At 43.7% G+C, this 15,760-nt stretch overlaps 1 long non-coding RNA gene across 3 annotated transcripts; it reads left to right on the forward strand.

Annotated features, from left to right (window-relative positions):
- Nucleotides 1-410: 410 nt before the first annotated feature.
- Nucleotides 411-10,240, forward strand: LOC107969948 (uncharacterized). 3 transcript variants are annotated; one of them, XR_001712129.4, is made up of 3 exons: nucleotides 411-1,288; nucleotides 2,878-3,325; nucleotides 7,149-7,902. It is a non-coding gene; the product is annotated as an uncharacterized LOC107969948 (long non-coding RNA). The 3 variants fall into 3 exon arrangements; XR_010154229.1 differs by having other exon boundaries at nucleotides 842-1,288; nucleotides 3,164-3,325; XR_001712130.4 differs by lacking the exon at nucleotides 411-1,288 and adding an exon at nucleotides 9,782-10,240 and having other exon boundaries at nucleotides 2,638-3,325; nucleotides 7,149-7,266.
- Nucleotides 10,241-15,760: the final 5,520 nt, after the last annotated feature.

Consider the following 15,760-nt stretch of genomic DNA (forward strand, 5'->3'; position numbering starts at 1 on the left):
GATTACCTTGTGAAAGTCCTTTTCCTGGCTCATCCTGGCTCAGAAAGCACCCCCACTGAGCACCTTATGACCACACTCTGCCCGCCAGAGAACAACCCACCTTTGACTATAATTTTCCTTTACCTACCCAAATCCTATAAAACGGCCCCACCCCTATCTCCCTTCGCTGACTCTCTTTTCGGACTCAGCCCACCTGCACCCAGGTGATTAAAAGCTTTATTGCTCACACAAAGCCTGTTTGGTGGTCTCTTCACACAGACGGGCATGAAACTCACATTCCTGTGATTTTTTTTTTTTTTGGCTCCCTCTCTTTGCTTTATCTTCCTATGTGCAGGATTTCCTCCTGCCCTTTCCAAACTCATCCCAATCTCCAAAGCCCTTTTCTGATATCAGTTCCTTCATCAAAATGCCACCATCTGTAGCACACCCTGCCACTGCCTCCTATTTCTCTTCCGCCCTGACCTTCCTTGCTCCTCATATAAGGTAAATCTGAAGCATATTCCACATCATTTCCTGGAGCTTCCCAATGAGATTGAGCTCCCATTGTCCCCAGTGATAATTTACTTAAAAACTCATGCTTTATCAATATCCCCTCATGCCTCAGTGTTTCCTGGGAGTGCTTTCCCAATAAACCACTTGCTCTTGGATCCTCATCTCAGAATTTGCTTCTAGGAAAATTAACTAAGATAGTATCTGTCAGGCCTCTGAGCCCAAGCCAAGCCATCACATCCCCTGTGACTTGCATGTATATGTCCAGATGGCCTGAAGTAACTGAAGAATCACAAAAGAAGTGAATAGGCCCTGCCCCACCTTAACTGATGACATTCCACCACAAAAGAAGTGTAAATAGCCAGTTCTTAAGTGATGACATTACCTTGTGAAAGTCCTTTTCCTGGCTCATCCTGGCTCAAAAAGCACCCCCACTGAGCACCTTGTGACCCCCACTCCTGCCCACCAGAGAACAAACCCCCTTTGACTGTAATTTTCCTTTACCTACCCAAATCCTATAAAACAGCCCCACCCTTATCTCCCTTCACTGACTCTCTTTTTGGACTCAGCCCACCTGCACCCAGGTGAAATAAACAGCCATGTTGCTCACACAAAGCCTGTTTGGTGGTCTCTTCACACGGAAGCACATGAAATTTGGTGCCATGACTCAGGTCAGGGGACCTCCCTTGAGAGTTCAATCCCCTGTCCTCCTGTTCTTTTCTCTGTGAGAAAGATCCACCTACGACCTCAGGTCCTCAGACCGACCAGCCCAAGGAACATCTCACCAATTTTAAATCCGGTAAGCGGCCTCTTTTTACTCTCTTCTCCAACCTCCCTCACTATCCCTCAACCTCTTTCTCCTTTCAATCTTGGCGCCACACTTCAATCTGTCCCTTCTCTTAATTTCAATTCCTTTCATTTTCAGGGAGAGACAAAGGAGACACGTTTTATCGGTGGACCCAAAACTCCAGTGCCGGACACGGACTGGGAAGGCAGCCTTCCCTTGGTGTTTAATCATGGCAGGGACGCCTGATTATCCATCCATGTTTCAAAGGTGTCAGACCACACAGGGATGCCTGCCTTGGTCCTTCGCCCTTAGTGGCAAGTCCTGCTTTTCTGGGGAAGGGGCAGTACCCCAACCCCTTCTCTCCTTGTCTCTACCCCTTCTCTGCTTTTCTGGGCAAGGGGCAAGTACCATAACGCCTTCTCTCCTTGTCTCTACCCCTTCTCTGCTCTCCTGGGGCAAGGGCAAGTACCCCTCAACCCCTTCTCCTTCACCCTTAGTGGCAAGTCCTGCTTTTCTGGGGTGCAAGAACCCCCCAATCCCTTATTTCCACACCCCAACCTCGTATCTCTGTGCCTCGATCCCTTATTTCCGTGCCCTGACCCCTTATTTCTGTGACCCATCCCTTATTTCTGTTCCCCATCCCTTATTTCTGTTCCCCATCCCTTATTTCTGTGCCCCGACCTCTTATCTCTGCACCCCAACCCCTTTTCCCACTTTTCTGGAAGGTAAGAACCCCCGAACCCCTTCCCTCTGTTTCTGTACTCTCTCTTTTCTCTAGGCTTGCTTCCTTCACTATAGGCAACCTTCCACCCTCCATTCCTCCTCCTACTCCCTTGGCCTGTGTTCTCAAAAACTTAAAACCTCTTCAACTCACACCTGACCTAAAACCTAAATGCCTTATTTTCTTCTGCAATGCCGCTTGACCCCAATACAAACTCGACAGTAGTTCCAAATAGCCTGCAAGATCTAAATAATTCTTGTCATAAAATAGGCAAATGGTCTGAGGTGCCTGACATCCAGGCATTCTTTTACACATCAGTCCCTTCCTAGTCTCTGTGTCCAGTGCAACTCATCCCAAATCTTCCTTCTTTCCCTCCCGCCTGTCCTCTCAGTCCCAACCCCAAGCATCGCTGAGTCTTTCTAATCTTCCTTTTCTACAGACCCATCTGACCTCTCCCCTCCTCGCCAGGCCGAGCTAGGTCCCAATTCTTCCTCAGCCTCTGCTCCTCCACCCTATAATCCTTTTATCACCTCCCCTCCTCACACCTGGTCCGGCTTACAGTTTCATTCCATGACTAGCCCTCCCCCACCTGCCCAGCAATTTACTCTTAAAAAGGTGGCTGGAGCCAAAGGCATAGTTAAGGTTAATGCTCCTTTTTCTTTATCCCAAATCAGATAGCGTTTAGGCTCTTTTTCATCAAATATAAAAATCCAGCCCAGTTCATGACTCTTTTGGCAGCAACCCTGAGACACTTTACAGCCCTAGACCCTAAAATGTCGAAAGGTCGTCTTATTCTCAAAATACATTTTATTACCCAATCTGCTCCCGACATTAAATAAAACTCCAAAAATTAAATTCCGGCCCTCAAACCCCACAACAGGATTTAATTAACCTCGCCTTCAAGATGTACAATAATGGAAAAAAGTTGCAATTCCTTGCCTCCACTGTGAGACAAACCCCAGCCACATCTCCAGCACACAAGAATTTCCAAAAGCCTGAACCGCAGCGGCCAGGCGTTCCTCCAGAACCTCCTCCCCCAGGAGCTTGCTACACATGCCAGAAATCTGGCCACTGGGCCAAGGAATGCCCGCAGCCTGGGATTCCTCCTAAGCTGCATCCCATCTGTGTGGGACCCCACTGAAAATCGGACTTTTCAACTCACCTAGCAGCCACTCCCAGAGCCCCTGGAACTCTGGCTCAAGGCTCTCTGACTGACTCCTTCCCAGATCTTCTCGGCTTAGCGGCTGAAGACTGACACTGCCCAATCGCCTCGCAAGCCCCCTAGACCATCACGGACGCCGAGCTTCGGGTAACTCTCACAGTGGAAGGTAAGCCCATCCCCTTCTTATTCAATACGGAGGCTACACACTCCACATTACCCTCTTTTCAAGGGCCTGTTTCCCTTGCCTCCATAACTGTTGTGGGTATTGACGGCCAGGCTTCTAAACCTCTTAAAACTCCCCAACTCTGGTGCCAACTTAGACAATACTCTTTTAAGCACTCCTTTTTAGTTATCCCACCTGCCCAGTTCCCTTATTAGGCCGAGACACTTTAACTAAATTATCTGCTTCCCTGACTATTCCTGGACTACAGCTATATCTCATTGCTGCCCTTCTTCCCAATCCAAAGCCTCCTTTGCGTCCTCCTCTTGTATCCCCCCCACACCTTAACCCACAAGTATAAGATACCTCTACTCCCTCCTTGGCAACCGATCATGTACCCCTTACCATCTCATTAAAACCTAATCACCCTTACCCCCCCTCAACGCCAATATCCCATCCCGCAGCACGCTTTAAAAAGATTAAAGCCTGTTATCACTCGCCTACTACAGCATGGCCTTTTAAAGCCTATAAACTCTCCTTGCAATTCCCCCATTTTACCTGTCCTAAAACCAGACAAGCCTTACAAGTTAGTTTGGGATCTGTGCCTTACCAACCAAATTGTTTTGCCTATCCACGCCATGGTGCCAAACCCATATACTCTCCTATCCTCAATACCTGCCTCTACAATCTATTATTCTGTTCTAGATCTCAAACATGCTTTCTTTACTATTCCTTTGCACCCTTAATCCCAGCCTCTCTTCACTTTCACTTGGACTGACCCTGACACCCATCAAGCTCAGCAAATTACCTAGGCTGTATTGCCACAAAGCTTCACAGACAGCCCCCATTACTTCAATCAAGCCCAGATTTCTTCCTCATCTGTTACCTATCTCGGCATAATTCTCATAAAAATACACGTGCTCTCCCTGCCAACCGTGTCCGACTGATCTCTCAAACCCCAGCACCTTCTACAAAACAACAACTCCTTTCCTTCCTAGGCATGGTTAGCAGGGTCAGAATTCTTACACAAGAGCCAGGACCACACCCTGTAGCCTTTCTGTCCAAACAACTTGACCTTACTGTTTTAGCCTAGCCCTCATGTCTGCGTGCAGCAGCTGCTGCTGCTTTAATATTGTTGGAGGCCCTAAAAATCACAAACTATTCTCAACTCACTCTCTACATTTCTCATAACTTCCAAAATCTATTTTCTCCTCATACCTGATGCATATACTTTCTGCTTCCCAGCTCCTTCAGCTGTACTCACTCTTTGTTGAGTCTCCCACAACTACCACTGTTCCTGGCCCAGACTTCAATCTGGCCTCCCACATTATTCCTGATACCACACCTGACCCCCATGACTGTATCTCTCTGATCCACCTGACATTCACCCCATTTCCCCAAATTTCCTTCTTTCCTGTTCCTCACCCTGATCACGCTTGATTTATTGATGGTGGTTCCACCAGGCCTAATCGCCACACACCAGCAAAGGCAGGTTATGCTATAGTACAAGCCACTAGCCCGCCTCTTAGAACCTCTCATTTCCTTTCCATCGTGGAAATCTATCCTCAAGGAAATAACTTCTCAGTGTTCCATTTGCTATTCTACTACTCCTCAGGGATTATTCAGGCCCCCTCCCTTCCCTACACATCAAGCTTGAGGATTTGCCCCCACCCAGGACTGGCAAATTAGCTTTACTCAACATGTCCTGAGTCAGGAAACTAAAATACCTCTTAGTCTAAACAGACACTTTCACTGAATAACTAAAGGCCTTTCCTACAGGGTCTGAGAAGGCCACCACAGTCATTTCTTCCCTTCTGTCAGGCATAATTCCTCAGTTTAGCCTTCCCACCTCTATACAGTCTGATAACAGACCAGCCTTTATTAGTCAAATCAGCCAAGCAGTTTTTCAGGCTCTTAGTATTCAGTGAAAGCTTTATATCCCTTACGGTCCTCCGTCTTCAAGAAAAGTAGAACGGACTAAAGGTCTTTTAAAAACACACCTCACCAAGCTCAGCCACCAACTTAAAAAGGACTGGACAATACTTTTACCACTTTTGCTTCTCAGAATTCAGGCCTGTCCTCAGAATGCTACAAGGTACGTCCCATTTAAGCTCCTGTATAGACGCTCCTTTTTATTGTGCCCCGGTCTCATTCCAGACACCAGACCAACTTAGACTGTGCCCCCCGAAAAAACTTGTCATCCCTACTATCTTCTGTCTAGTCATACTCCTATTCACCATTCTCAACTACCCATACATGCCCTGCTCTTGTTTACACTGCCAGTTTACATTGTTTTTCCAAGCCATCACAGCTGATATCTCCTGGTGCTATCCCCAAACTGCCACTCTTAACTCTTGAAGTAAATAAATAATCTTTGCTGGCAGAACTATGCTGAATCTCCTTAGGCACTCTCTAATCAGATGTCCTGGGTCCTCCCAATTCTTAGACCTTTTATACCTGTTTTTCTCCTTCTCTTATTCCATTTAGTTTCTCAATTCATCGAAAACCGTATCCAGGCCATCACCAATCATTCTATACCACAAATGTTTCTTCTAACATCCCCACAATATCACAAGACCTTACCACAAGACCTCCCTTCAGCTTAATCTCTCCCACTCTAGGTTCCCACACCGCCCCTAATCCCGCTTGAAGCAGCCCTGAGAAACATCGCCCATTCTCTCTCCATACCACCCCCCAAAAATTTTCGCTGCCCCAACATTTCAACACCATTTTGTTTTATTTTTCTTATTAATATAAGAAGGCAGGAATGTCAGGCCTCTGAGCCCAAGCCAAGCCATCACATCCCCTGTGACTTGCACGCATATATAAGCCCAGATGGCCTGAAGTAACTGAAGAATCACAAAAGAAGTGAATATGCCCTGCCCCACCTTAACTGATGACATTCCACCACAAAAGAAGTGTAAATGGCCGGTTCTTGCCTTAAGTGATGACATTACCTTGTGAAAGTCCTTTTCCTGGCTCATCCTGGTTCAAAAAGCACCCCCACTGAGCACCTTGCAACCCCCACTCCTGCCCGCCAGAGAACAAACCTCCTTTGACTGTAATTTTCCTTTACCTACCCAAATCCTATAAAACGGCCCCACCCTTATCTCCCTTCACTGACTCTCTTTTCGGACTCAGCCTGCCTGCACCCAGGTGAAATAAACAGCCATGTTGCTCACACAAAGCCTGTTTGGTGGTCTTTTCACACGGACGCGCATGAAAGTATCTGTATGAGTCAGATTTCATGCTGCTGATAAAGACATACCCGAGACTGGGAAGAAAAAGAGGTTTAGTTGGACTTACAGTTCCACATGGCTGGGGAGGCCTCAGAATCATGGCAGGAGGCAAAAGGCACTTCTTACATGGTGGCAGCAAGAGAAAATGAGGAAGAAGCAAAAGCAGAAACCCCTGATAAACCCATCAGATCTCGTGAGCTTTATTCACTATCACAGGAATGACCAGCCCCCATGATTCAATTACCTCCCCCTGGTTCCCTCCCACAACACGTGGGAATTCTGGGAGATACAATTCAAGTTGAGATTCGGGTGGAGATCCAGCCAAACCATATCATTATCTTAATTGACATCAGTGTCCCGGTGGTCTCCTGCCAGTGAATGATACCTACTATTACTAAAGTATGTTCCTCAAAGATGAGTGCCATAGCAAAAGACCTTTGTAAAATAAAAAAAAAAACTGCTCTCCTACTGGAGCTGAACAGAAGTCTACAAAATAGGCTGGGGCTCACCCTGACCTTCCTTTAACTACCACAAATCACTCCTCTTTGCTGAGTAACTTACCATTGCCTCTCAATTTTGTTTCATTTCAGGCATTACACCTAAAAGTAATTTGAGCACCTTGAGCTTAGAGCCTACCTTGGCTAATGGGAAACACTCCAGCTGTGCTAAGATGGTCCTCAATAGTCAACAAGCACTACTGAAAGTCTGGTAGGTGTGTGCATTTGAATGAATCCTCAGTCTTCTCTAATTCTGTCTGGAAGGATTCATTAAAGGCCTTTCTCATGTCTTGATTAATTGCCCTTCAAGGATAAATTTTCATGACATATAGAAGCCGTTTTTATCTACAGCATCAATTTTTCTGCTATAAATGAGCAAAATGAGTGTCCCATCTCTGGACATACCTGGTTATGCAAGAACTTAACATCCCTTGATGCTTTGTGAAAAGAACAGTTAAGATCTTTTGCCCATGTAAAATGGAATCCATCTATTAAAATTGTACCTTGAATTGCTAAGTTTGAAAAGATCATACAATATCTCATCTTTGGTTTTTGAACTGCAGAAAGTTAATCTGAAATAGTTCAATTTGGGTAGTAGAATTTCCAAAAGCTGCCCAAAAGACAAAATCTATTTGAAAAAAGAAAAAAAACCAGCAAAGTGGGAACAGGTTAAGTTGTCTTTCCATTCCTTTGGTCAGTATCATTCAGTTTGGATTATAATCCATGATTTCTAAAATATAACCCACTTCATATGCCCTTAAAGACTAAGACCTCTATTAAAAGCAGAGCATTTCTTGTCATTCTTTCCATTGTATTGACCACTGAGCGATTCATTAACAATTGATCTGCATCTCCTTAAAAAAAAAAAAAAAAAAAAAAACCAGGTCAATAGGAAGTCAATCTGTTGAGAAGGAATAGAGGAAATATGTGATGCAGCAAGGCACATCTGTAATAAGACTGGAGGGATGTAGGCAATGGAGAGAACACTGACATGGCCCCTACAAAAAAATCCATTTTCTGAAGTCAGACAAACAGACTAAACTAGAGTTTAACACAGACAAACCTTTATGCTAGAAAAGTTTATTTGCCACCTACTCCTGATTTAGCCATTGTGATTTCTCTTTTGCATAGTGTTTTGAATGGAAATTTACAGGTTACAATGTGAAGAAGTTACTAAAGAACAATTGAGGACAACATAACTGAAAATGGGGTGGTAAAAAGAACTGTTAAACTACTTCTTTGAGCCTTAGTAAACCATTTCCCACAATTATTCTAAATTCAAATTGGTCACTGATGACAAATAAGCAATACTTTCAAACAAGTTTTGTTCCCCTGTCTAAAACTCTATTTAACATTTGAGATAGTCATTAGCTAAAATAGATTCTCTGACTCAAGGCAACATTACCTTCTGCTAGCCTTGGCATTAGAGTGGTTGGAAGAAGGAGGCTTCATGTTCTGCAGTTGTCAGAAGAAAACAAACCACTTAAATTTATAACAAGTTACCAGCTAGAATCTGTTGTAATAATCACAGTCTTTTGTGAAAATCAATGAAGTGCATGGCATTTTAATTCACTATCTCTGATCCTCAAGGCAACCAAGCAAGTTGGTATTATGATTACTCTGTCTTAGATAGAAACCAAGGTTCAAAGAAGTTACATGTGCCCCACATCGAATAGCTCATAAATCCTAAAGTTAATATTGGAAGTCAAGTCTTACTGTTTCAAAACTCACGCTCAATCTACTGCTAACCTGTAGTTGTCTAGCTTTAATTTATAATATACAATAAAACCTTACCTGGAACTCTAATAAGTAAACCAGATAAAATAAAAGAGGCTCTGGTTGAATTGGGAGGAGAAAGCCTGGAGCTTGACTACTTAGATTCCTTCCCCTTTTCCCAACCCTCTCTGTAGCAGCCCCCAGTGCCCTGCTCTGTAGCACTGGGGGCTGCTACAGAGAGGCTCTGTAGGAAACCCTACAGTTGGCCTTCTGTTGGGGCTCTGAGGAGCCCCTGTGTTACGCCTTCAATCCCAGCAACATCTTGCTCCATAAACACAAGCACCTGTATGCATATCAGGGGTCAGTCACAAACTCGGATGCTTACAGGTGCCCCAAACACAATCCTGCTGCACATTTGGAGTGATGGAAGTTTCTTTTCATTCCCTAGCCATGAGTTTTAAAGTTATTGGTCTCTCAACCAATGGGGTTTTTTTAATTGAATTTTAATTTCTGAATCCAAATTCCAAACTCAGAATATTGAGGAATGATATTAATAGAAGGCCATGGAAACATACGATAGTCAATAAAAAGAGAAAGATCTCATTTAATAAACATGGTACATAACCTATAAACTTGACATTCTGCATTTTTGTATACTGCAAACCCATATAGTATATGTGCTATGTGTATTTCAAAGTATAGTATGCATGTACCCAAACGTAAAAAGTCAAATTAAATTCCTCTAATATTTCTGTGTGTATTAAATATGATTTTTTGTAAAAAAAAAAAAAAAAAAGAAACTATCTGCTAAGAAATTCTCCCCTGACAATGCTACTCAGGGCAGAATGATGTTATTTTAAATTCTTCTCTCATTAAAAGAAAAAAGAGTTTGCTTCTTCAGAGTTTGTGTGTATTTATACCAGAGCTTAACTGGCATTTTCATTGTGGTGTTTATGAATCGTGATGCAGTTCCACTGCAGTTCCTGACACACTCATTAATTTGTTCCCAGCGGCAGTTCATTACCAACATCACAAGCAAAACATGCGCTCTCCCTGGGCATTGAAGGTCCACCGGAAATTAAGCAGACAGGGCTGCAAAGCACCTCAGAGTGAAGCCAGCCAGCTTCATCTGCCGCAGCAGGCTGGAGGCAAGCACAAGGAGCGGCTGGAATGAAAGGCTTCAGCGCCTTCCCTGGTGTCTCTGTGCCTTCTGAGTTTTCAGCTGACATGGAGCAGTGATTCCCTGAAAAGGATGGGATCTTGCTCCCTCAAAGATCAGCCTTCTTTGATAAGCCTGCTCCAGGTGGAGTGGAGCAACCACTTTAGCTTTTTAGTGCAGAGAAGACTTAGGAACTTTCATTTTCCTTGACTGTGGTTCTGCTTTCTGTACTGACCCTTCCTGGTCAGTGGGGAGCTCGGAGCTCTGAGTTGGAGCACCTTACCAAAATCTTCTCTGAGTGGGGTTAAGTAAGCCAGCAGACTCTGCAAGAACAGAGCCTTGCTGAATTTAGCTTTCCAGAAAGCCCTATTTTAAGGGAACTCAGTATTTTAGCAAGATGCTGGATTAGGGGGAGAAAACAAGTAGTCTGTTAATTCTTTGTTGTTGTCAGCAGCCTTGCAGCTTCCTGGACCATGACACATCAGCACAGTCCTAAGTAACAGAAGACTCAGGTCCTCACCATGACCTCAAACAGCATGATCTCTGTGAATCTCAGTACATCATTCTGAGCTTCACTTTCCTTGTTCACACCATATAGCTATTTATATCTGCTCCACGTGATGGGCAAGGTCACTGGGAAGTGTAGGTTATATAAGGCATGGGAATGGCTTCACAGGTTCATGTGGGACATCACATGGTGAGGCACAGAGATCAGAAGGTTTGGGTTCAAATCAGCTCTGCCGAGCTGGAGAAACCATGTTAGTACTTGACCCTGGTGTTTCAAACTCAAAATCAGAATAAGATTAGGGATAGGAAAAAGACCACATGAGATACTTCTGAGTTTTAAATGATTTATTTGAATGAGGTCAACTTTTGTTCACTTCTAAAAGGAAGATAGAAATGTGAGTTTTGTGATTAGCCTAGAGAACTGGGGGAGCAAGACCCTACTGAACAAGCCTTCTCCAGAGCTCACCCCAAAGTCTGGAGTGCAAAATGTCCACCTCTTTATGATTAATGAAGCCTCTGGATATAGATCAGAAGACTAGAAATGTCTGTGAAAGGAGCTCTTCCAGGGGCTCAGCCAAAACCAGGAGAATTGCCCTTGACTCCTCTCTTTCCTTGTTTCTAAGCCATCGGCAATTTTGCTCAGCTCCATCATCAGGAAGTCCCAAATCAGACCACTGCTCCCTGACTCCACAGCTTCCGTCCTGGTCCAGGCTCCATAATCTCCCCCTGAACCTCTGAAAGAGCCTCTTAAGCAGACTCCTGCTGCTCCCCACCCTTGCTTCTCTTGTCTGTTTCTTCAAGCAGCCAAAGGGATCCCTGTTAAAATGTTAAGTGCAATCTCATCAGCCTCTGTTCAAAACCCTCAGATGGCTTTAAGCAGAGTAAAATCCATAATTCTCACCACAGCCAGGGGGACCTTGGTGACCTCATTCCTCCATGAGGGTGTCTCCCTCCACTCTCCCCATCCCGTTTTCTGTTCCAGATGCACTGACCATCTAGTCCTACCTGGGAACATGAACAGCAGGAATGCTGCTGCCTGGGAAGACTTTCACTTTCTGTTCTTTCTGCCTGAAACACTCTTTCCTGGGAATCCACATTAATCCATATTCTTTCTTTGCTAGAGTCTGACTGAAATATCATCTGTGCAGAGAGGCCTATCTTACCACCCTATTTTAAATAATACATGTATGTGTATGCACACCCATGTGTATGCACTCTCCATCTCCTTACTTGCTTTATTTTTCTTTATTCACTCATCATCTTCTTCTATACATCCATTCATTTACTCTTCTATCGTCTGTTTTATACTCCTGCCCTTGATTAGAATATAAATTTCCTAAGAGTACAGACTTGGTCTGTTTGATTCACTCTTCCAGTGCCCAAAATAGTGTCTGACACATATCAATTATTTAATCATTATTTGCAGATATGACAGCATGAATGAATTAGATCAGATAATCTAAGAACTGTTTTGCAGTCATCACAGGGCACTGTAATAAAGCCATTAGAAAAATAATTAATTGAGCTTGATGATGTAGCAGGTAGTCATGACTGTAGCTGGCAGGTCCCAGAAGATAGTCACATTAACTATGTTGTCATGAGAACAAGCCTAGGTTGTAAGGCTAAATCTTCTATGATGTTGTAGAGAGGCAACCTCCCCCACAGCAGGAAAAGCCACCCCCTTAATATTCATTATGAAGCAAAGAGATTAAGTGAATAATTTATATGCTACCTGTGTTCTCCTCCATGCTAGCCCTGATATATTTTCAATATTCCATTCCTCTTGCTCCCTCAGCTCTGTTTCAGGCAGCAATTTCATGCCACGCAGAATATGAATCTAACAGGTGAATTTCCATCCAGGGTCCAATTCTCTTACTACTGATGTGGAGAAAACCGTAAACAAAGCCACAGTAAAGCCTCCTTTTTGAGGCTGAGTAAAGCCAGATGAAAGGCAAGAGAGACTCAGCAAAACATATTTAGGAGATGGGAAAATAAATAAATTCCTTTAAAAGTTGCATAATGTTCAATAGCATGTATCCACTGTTATGTATTCAATCTTTACCTTGTTGATGCATTTTCCAGCTTACTTTTCATTTTCTTCCTCGGCAAAGCTGCAATAAACATTCTCCTATATATATCATTACCTTCTTGTGTTTTGATTTCTGTAGGCAACATTCCGTAAAGTGGGATGGCATGGACAAAGGGTATCAATATATTCAATTTGAAGCCATATTTCTAGGTAATTTTCCCAAATGGGTTAGCAACTTACTCTCCCACCAGAAATGTATGGCAGTGGCTCCTTGCCTTGCTACACTCCCCCTACAAGAAAAGCTAATCTCATCCCATTGGATTGTAATTATGATGACTGAAAAAATGGTAATTCATTTGTAATTTGCAATTTCCTGCATATGGTTAAGCATCTTATTGGACTCATGTATATTATTTTTAATTTTAACAATTGAAGGAGTTATTTGAACAGCAGTACCAGTAACCTTTATCATGTCATTTCTGTTGTAGTTATGTTAACAATCTATACGGTTTACATTTCCACTTTATTAATGATACATTCGACATATTACTTTGGTATTTAGATAGTCAAATATTTCCATTTCGTGATGGTTTCTGAGATTCCTGCCCTGGTTAAGAATGCCCCATGACCTCAAGGTTATGAAAGTATTCCCCTGTAATTTGTTCCAAGATTATTATTTTTGTTTTTATTTAGGTCTTTTATCTATCTGAAATTTACATATGTATGTGGAGTGAGGAAAGGACCTCATGTTTTCTTCCATATAGGTAGCAATTATTTCAGCATGGTATTATTTCTTCCATATAAGTAGCAATTATTTCAGCAATCATTTCAGCATATAGACAGGAAACTATTCTGAGTAAAAATGCACTCTTGGTCAAATAATAAATTCCCTATACACCTGGATGTAATTTTCCAAGTGCTCTGACAGAAGCAGCTTCCCAGAGAGCCATTAAGATTACCTGAAATAAAATGTAATTTGCTGGCAGAATCTGACCAGATGGTGGTCCATACACTTTGTCAAACTTCTAAGCAGAAAGTTCTCCATCTTAGCTTTAATGTAATCCAGGATCCTTGATCAGACACACCCATTGGGCCCACACTATGCATCAGAAACTTTTCTAAATACTTTTTACAGATTACTTCTTTTATGCCTTAAATAAATCCTATAAGGCAAGTATTACTTTTATCCCCATTTTCTGTATTTTAAGTACAGAAAATTAGGCCAAGGCTGGATGGCTTGTGCCTGTAATCCCAGCACTTTGAGAGGCTGAAGTGGGTGGATCACTTGAGATAGGAGTTTGAGACCAGCCTGGCCAACATGGTGAAACTCCGTCCTTACTAAAAACACAAAAATTAGCTGGATGTGGTGGGGTGTGACTGTAGTCCCAGCTACTCAGGAGGCAGAGGTGGAGGTGAGACAATCGCTTGAACCTGGGAGGCGGAGGTTGCAGTGAGTGCAGTGAGCCAAATGGCACCACTGCACTCCAGCCTGGGAGACAGAGTGAGATTCCATCTAAAACAACAACAACAACAACAACAACAAACTTAACAAACTTAAAATTAGTTGCCTAAGATCACAAAACATGGTCAATGTTGGGGCTGAGATTTATAGCTTCCAGTGTAACCAGGGTGACCCCAGGAGCTGGATTCTGTTGAGGATGCTTTTTTGTTTTTGTATCTTAAACATTCCACTTATCACAACACAGAAGGTACACAGATAGACCTGGAAAAAAACACTTTTTATACTATAGAATCTTATTAGAAAATAATGACTTGAAATGAGTTTGCTTCTTGAAAACCTTGAGTAATTTCAAAATAGTGTAATTTCAGTAACTGCAAAGGAACAGCTCTAATGAGTTCTGCTCCAGAATCTTCTTCTCACCAGGAAATGATTGAAGACAAGGAGATAACCTCTCATTAAATCCTTATTAACTATTTTAATCAGGATTACATCACTGTCTCACTCCAAGCACGGACAATTGCCAGCAGGCTATGGCGCTGAAATTTATTAAACTGACAAGGTGGAAAGGTCTGGACAGCCGGAGGGGTCGTCTCTGTGCCCCGGGGAGGCTCATTTGGTGAAGATCTGACTCCCTCATTTCTCAATAGCGATCTCCACTTTTGGTTTCTTGCCACGCGTCCCTCAAAAGCCCAGCAGAAATGGCTTCCATCAATGAGTTCTCAAATGTCTGCGCTGTGGCTGGGAGCTGAAAGCCTTATAGGGAGGGAAGGCCTGCTGATCCAAGCAAGCAGTCAATCAGCTCCTACAATGGGATGGAGCCCCCACGCAGCATGGCACATGGAGTCTTCCCCACTTCCCAAGGTCACAGAGGATTCAGCCTGTTCAGGCCCATCACTCTGCCAGAGGGACTGACTCTCCCCCACCGCCTCAAGATTCAGGGAACCTGCGGCATATCTGTAGGGGAGTCCATCCCACCCCAGTGACAATCGCCAAGCCCTGCAACTTGAGAGTCCTCTGTAGTGAACATTACAGCTTTCATTCTACTTAAGAGCTCTAGGAGGAAGTCCTGGCTGCTATTTTTGTCCATGCAATGTGGACAGGGAAGGATACAGCAACTTTTTTTTTTTTTTCTTTTTTGAGACAAAGTCTCACTCTGCCACCCAAGCTGGAGTGCAGTGGCGCGATCTAGGCTCACTGCAACCTCCGCCTCCCGGGTTCAAGCGATTCTCCTGCCTCAGCCTCCTGAGTAGCTAGGATTACAGGTGCCCGTCACCACGCTGGACTAATTTTTGTATTTTTAGTAGAGACGCAGTTTCACCATGTTGGCCAGGCTGGTCTCAAACTCCTGACCTCAGGTGATCCACCCGCCTTGGCCTCCCAAAGTGCTGGGATTACAGGCGTGAGCCACCCACCCGGCCAGTATACTGCAACTTTGGGATGCCTCTCTGGACTCAGGCCTGAGCAGCCCAGCCCACGGCCACAGGCATTGGTTCAGGAATTGATGCACATGGGCCAATCAGAGCCAATGAGATGCAAAAGGCCTTCTGGATGATCACGTGAGGTAGTAGATCACGTGGGAGATCATGTGCGCATAGCCTGGAGAGCCTCAGCTTGAACTGAGGTCCCTTCTCTCCCACTTACTAGGCCTGTAGCCTTAGAATGTTATTTAGCCTATTTATCACATTTGCCAATTTCCATGGTGTGACTACACCCGCCATGGTCAGTTTCAAGCTACCAACATAAGTGAACGCAGATTTGGTAAAAAGATGTGCAGTAGTACAACGTTATGTAGAATTTTTAATCTCCAGATATGATAGGTGAAAATTACCACA

Source organism: Pan troglodytes, chromosome 21 (genome assembly GCF_028858775.2).
Source record: "Pan troglodytes isolate AG18354 chromosome 21, NHGRI_mPanTro3-v2.0_pri, whole genome shotgun sequence".
Lineage (NCBI taxonomy): Eukaryota > Metazoa > Chordata > Mammalia > Primates > Hominidae > Pan > Pan troglodytes.